The sequence below is a fragment of the Amia ocellicauda genome, unplaced genomic scaffold (assembly GCF_036373705.1).
Source record: "Amia ocellicauda isolate fAmiCal2 unplaced genomic scaffold, fAmiCal2.hap1 HAP1_SCAFFOLD_38, whole genome shotgun sequence".
NCBI classification, from domain to species: domain Eukaryota; kingdom Metazoa; phylum Chordata; class Actinopteri; order Amiiformes; family Amiidae; genus Amia; species Amia ocellicauda.
This window is the reverse complement of record NW_027102952.1, coordinates 36,915-42,551: the sequence shown is the minus strand read 5'-3', so window position 1 is coordinate 42,551 and position 5,637 is coordinate 36,915. Positions and strand designations below refer to the sequence as shown.

The 5,637-nt window shown below is 39.3% G+C and overlaps 1 non-coding gene across 1 annotated transcript; it reads right to left on the bottom strand.

Moving 5' to 3' along the window:
* Positions 1-4,895: 4,895 nt before the first annotated feature.
* Positions 4,896-5,010, bottom strand: LOC136733967 (U5 spliceosomal RNA). The gene has a single exon (XR_010810347.1). It is a non-coding gene; the product is annotated as a U5 spliceosomal RNA (small nuclear RNA).
* Between the last annotated feature and the right edge of the window lie 627 nt (positions 5,011-5,637).

The following is a 5,637-nucleotide window of genomic DNA, read 5'->3' as shown; positions in this document are numbered from 1 at the left end:
CCGCAGCCACAGATGCAGCGGGCAGACAGAGATCGAGCCCCGGCGGAGGAGACAGTCGCCGGTCGGACCGATGGTACCACTGATGCCGTGACGGGGGAAGAGCTGCCCGGAGGCGATGACGCACAGCTGGGGGACGGGGTCGAGGCAGCGGGGGATAGTGACGACCGAGACGCCGGGGGGAGATGGTGTTGAGGCGGTGCACGGGGCGCTGGTTAGTGACGAGGAACAACCTCAGCAGCCAGCAGACGGGCGGACAGACACACAGGGTGTAGCCGAGGAGGAGGCAGGGCCAGGCTCGGCGGTACAAGCCGAGGCGCCGGGTGGAAAAAACGCACTAAGAAGGTGCTGGGAGGGAGCACGGACGGTGTTGGTAAATAGTGTCAGTAAAAGAAGTGGTGGCACAGTAGTGAAGCTGGGGTAGCGAGCAGCTTGGTGGGGAAAGGTCCGGCTACACGCTGGAGCATCGCGGCAGCCACCGGGGACGCCTCGGGCTCGGAGTGACAGTGAGGGCGGCTTCACGGATTCCTCTCTCGCCTCCTCGTCCTCGGTGAGTCAGAGCTGCAGTGAAGGATATCAGGAGGTTTTTAGAGAAAACGAAGGGAAAGAGGTCTGTTTTAGTGGAGCAGTTTTTCCCAGATCGTGCATGCCTGCTGGCCTCTATTAAGTTTTTACAGAAACCCTGACCTATCAATTTGTACAACACTCACTGAAAACCATGGTTGGGGTCAATTCCTGTTTTTCAATTCCAATTCCTCCTACAAATCAATTCAAAATTGCAATTACTTTTTGCATTCACAGAATATTCTTTATTGGAATTGAATTGAAAAGGGAATTAAAAATTGAATTGGAATTGACCCCAACCCTGTTGAAAACAAAACAAAAAATACAGATCTGGTTCTTCAAATCTTCACTCTGGTTTCATTCTGTGTCGTAGTTCATTTATCTTGCTGTTAATTGCACCACCAATTACACTCTTTGGGGTACTGGGCAATTTTTTCAAGGTAGCCCCTAAAAAACATGTATCACATAGATTTAATGACTTGCACATAGATATATAAAAATCTTTTAATAAACATACCACATATCTTTGAGAAGGGTTCATTAGTTACATATTGCCACAGTAAATCAACATTTTTGTGTGTGGGTGTATTTAAACGTTTTGGTGTATGCTCTTAAACTTGTCTTACACTAGTTCATAGTAAAATCTGTACTTGGCGAAGCAGCTATGCAAAGGCAGTCTTTTCTCCATTAATACCTTGCTTAAGCATTACATTGATGTGGCACAACTGGACTGAAATGTGAAGTATTTGCTCAAAAGTCAAATTTAAATGAGACATGAAAGTTTATATTGTCAAGGATCCCATGGCACTATTCATTATTATTATGTATTAATATGTCTGAAGCATTAATCCAAGGTGATTTACAAGGTGTTGTTGAAAGAGTGACGTGGCTGAATTCTAAGTCAGGCTTCCCTCAATCAGGTCTAACAAATTTGTTATGACTCCACCTTTACTGCTGTGTAGTAATCTGCTGGTACAAAATGGCTGCACCCCAGAGGGTGGTGGGTGAAGTGAGTCTGTAGAGCACTTTGGGATCTTTCCAGCTGCTACATGTAAGGTATTATTATTTATTAATAAATTAACTCTAGTCTCTGAAACTAAAACAAAGGCCAAAGGAACATTTCAAATGCTAACCCTTTGTGTTCTATACAGTTAAAAAGGAGAGTTAGAAATTTTGTACAACAGCATTTACATACCATATATGGCTTCCACCTTTAAGCGATCCAGAGGTGTCTTTTTCTCCGAAGTTGGATCTCTCTTGCTGCCACCACCACGAAGATTGCTCTTTAATAATGTTGGAAAGTCAAAGACAGCAACCGTCAGGGTTCTTGCATATGACGTATTCGTGCTGCACCTCTCTGCAAGGATCCAGGACAGTTTGTCAATGTAAACTCCAGTGCCTGGGAATATTTCCACCTAAAAGACAATGGTAAATAAAAAACAAGCTTATCCCCAAACTATTCTTATATTATGTTAAGTGGAATACATTATCAGTAAGGCTGTGATTTTGTTACAGAAATGTGTTATTAAAGACCACAGTATGTCTCAATTCTAAGTTTATTAATTTACAGACATAATAAAGTCAGTGAATCTGTGACACCCATAATTCAATTACATTCTTATTATCAACTATAACTATGAATATAACTGATAATGTAGCATCATTAGATTGTTTACAACCAATATTTGTTTTCAATATATATATTTTTACCTTGTCTTTGTAATATTGTAGACCAAGAGTGTTATACCTGTTTTGGTGATTCTTTGTCAGATTCAGAACAATTTGCTGTGGGGCTGTCAGAACCACTTGATGGTGACACACTTTTGTCTTCATTGCTGATAAATGTGGCTTTTGTTACAATTTTTTTCAGATTGTCCAAAAGGTCTGGAATCTCTGGAGAAAAAAACCTTAGTATTAAATGATAATCATTTCTAGTAATATATTTAATACAAAGTGAAAACAAAACCATCAATGCCTGCAATTATACTTGAGAGACTTGCTCTATGTTATTGGCAAACTGACCTTTTTGTGGGTCATTAACATTAGCTACGAAAAAAATAAAAAAGATAAAATACAAGAATAACCAGGTCTAATGTAATGCATATAGTCATTAATGTAGGATTATGAAGTTATGTTGAAAAACTTTATTTAATAATCAGTATTATTAAACTATTAGACAGTGCACATTAAGAGTCTGTATTGTGGTTCTAGATTACTTCAGTATGATCAACTATAATACATTACTCTGGAATCTAAATTACTGAAGAATAACATTTATCAAGGTAAGGAATTATTTGCTATAAATAAAAAAACTTACCATCAACCATACGGTTTCGAAGACATTGGTTTTCATTTTTAAGTCTTGTGTTTTCCTTTTCGAGCTGCTTAACTTTTTGCTGTAGCTCAACTTCACTGGACTCTTTAAATGTCTGTAGAATATGACGGGATCTAATTCTTGAAGCTCCATCGGTTTTCTTTCTTATTTTGTGCTGTATTCAGAGAGGAAAAGAGTTTAAAATGAAAATATATATATATATGAATATGATTAAAAAAAAACAATCCTGCAATACATTTATTTAATATTTGCAGTAATTATCTCACCGGTAACTGTGGTTCATCAAGGTCACTATCATCTGAAATTTGAAGTTTTTTGTTTGGTTTAGGTACTCTCTTCATTTTAGGACAGGGCATTTTTGTTAGGTCATTAAGTTTTCTTCTTAGTTCGCCTTCTTTTCCTAAAATAAAAATAAAATAAATAAAACCCTGCATTATGTCCACAGATATTTGGGGATTATATTTATGTGTCATAAAAATACTGTGCTTTGACCATACAAATTAAGATGAACAGCCAACACTGAATCAAAACTGAAGTTAAATTATATCTGGTTTAATTTATTTTGTGATTTGGGGGATTTTATTGTAAAGCACAACACACAATAAATCGTTCTTACAAATGCCAGTCAAGTATGACGAGTTTTTAGCGCCCTCACCACCACCTACCATGTTATAAGAGTATGTTAGAAGTACAACACATTAATAACTTAAACATTCATTTCAAATATACTGTGATTGTATATATCAAATAGCATGTAAAGACTTTAATGTTTTTTTTTTAAATAAACATTGTTACCAGTCATAATGATCTGCGCTTCATGGACAGGCCATCCACCTTTTGGAGGTTTGTTCGTGTCTCTCCACTCTGCTCTGAAGTTTCGAGTCGTCTCTTCGTCATCATCAGCAATGCTGAATAAATCAAAATTGCGAAAGCAAGCAGTGGGAATCACGCTGTAAGAGTCTTTGTCGACCCCGCTTTCCCACTTCACCAACGCGTGCATCACCGCCATACTACCTTCACCTTCTCGTCCGTTTTTTCTGCGCCTTTTTCCCCCGACAAGTCACGGCACAAAAAACAGTCCCGCTCTGCATTCTGGTACTTGGCGTTCTTAATAACACCAACAGGGTGTAATCGCATAGACCACTCGAGTATAAAGTACTACATATCCCGTCAGTTACAGTTTTTTTTTCATCTTCTGAAACTGCAATTTAGCACTTTCAACTGTTTCTTAGTGATTCCTAGAATTACTAACCGGTATTGTAGTCAATGTGTTTATAACCTTTTTTGTTTAACGATTTGTGTGTTATCCTATGGGATCCCATGGTCTTTGATTTGGTCACGGAAGTGATTTGTCTTTGATTTGTTGATCTAGAGTTGAATTTTAATTAGTTTTTCCCTTTTGTATAATTAGTGTAGTGCTACATTTAGTCTTTGTTTTTAAATAAATTTGACAATTTATATCTTTGGAATTGGTGTCTGCGTCCAATTATTACAGAAATTGAGTTCTACAAGACTCCAGGATTCGTGATAAGGTGATACTATGAATTCACTTCTTTAATTGAAATGTATAAGTGTACCTTACGCTACATATATGTATGTATGTATGTATGTATGTCCAATTGCTTTGACAATACAAATGAATTGAATTGAGAGGGAGAGAGAGAGAGAGAGAGAGAGAGAGAGAGACAGACAGACAGACTGACAAACAGAAAAACAGACAGACACACACACACACAGAGCCAGCCAGCCAGCCAGCTCAGCGATGACATCACGAGCCTCTCTCAGCTGACTGCTATGACATCACAGAGCACGTACATTCCGTTGCTTGCCGTCTGTCAACCACTCAGTCACTGCCAGCCAGACTGGCTGGCTGGCTGGATGGGGGGGCTGCTTGCTGCTGCTGCGTACCTTAGCAAGCTTATTTGCTTGACCGGCCTTCCTACTCCTCTGCCCACATGCCCACCTATGCCCGATCTGCTGTTCACCTGGATCACAGCTCCGCCCCAACAAGGCAGAGCCCCCCAAGAATGGTACAAACTCACCCACGATCCCCTCCACGGAAAGCTTTAGCAAAAGGCAAAAGCGTTATACGTAATGAAGAGGAACCCGAGTCCAAGACGCATCCGACCAGCCATACATATTTGTGTGTATTAAAGATCACATTTTCTTACATTTAGTTTTTCTGTACTTTATTACATCTTATTGTGATTTATAAAAGTATTGTTTCTTTTCCATATGTATGTATGTATGTGTGTGTGTGTGTGTGTGTGTGTGTGTGCCTGTCTCTGTGTGAAAGTGTGTGTGTGTGTGTGTGTGTGTGTGTGTGTGTGTGTGTGTGTATATGTCTCTCTGTGAAAGTGTGTGTGTGGGTGTGACAGTGTGTGTGAGTGTCTGTCTGTCTGTCTGTCATGTAACTCGCACATCTGTGAGGGCACCATTTTTGCAGAAGAGATGTACACATTTTGGAGCAACATATGCTGCCATCCAGACATCATCTTTTCCAGTGACGTCCCTGCATTTTCAAACAGATCACATTTTATTACACTTTGTTTATCTGTACTTTATTACATCTTATTGTGATTTATACTTGTAATGTTTCTTTTCCATATATATATATGTACAGTGGGGGAAAAAAGTAATTGATCCCCTGCTGATTTTGTACGTTTGCCCACTGACAAAGAAATGATCAGTCTATAATTTTAATGGTAGGTGTATTTTAGCAGTGAGAGACAGAATAACAA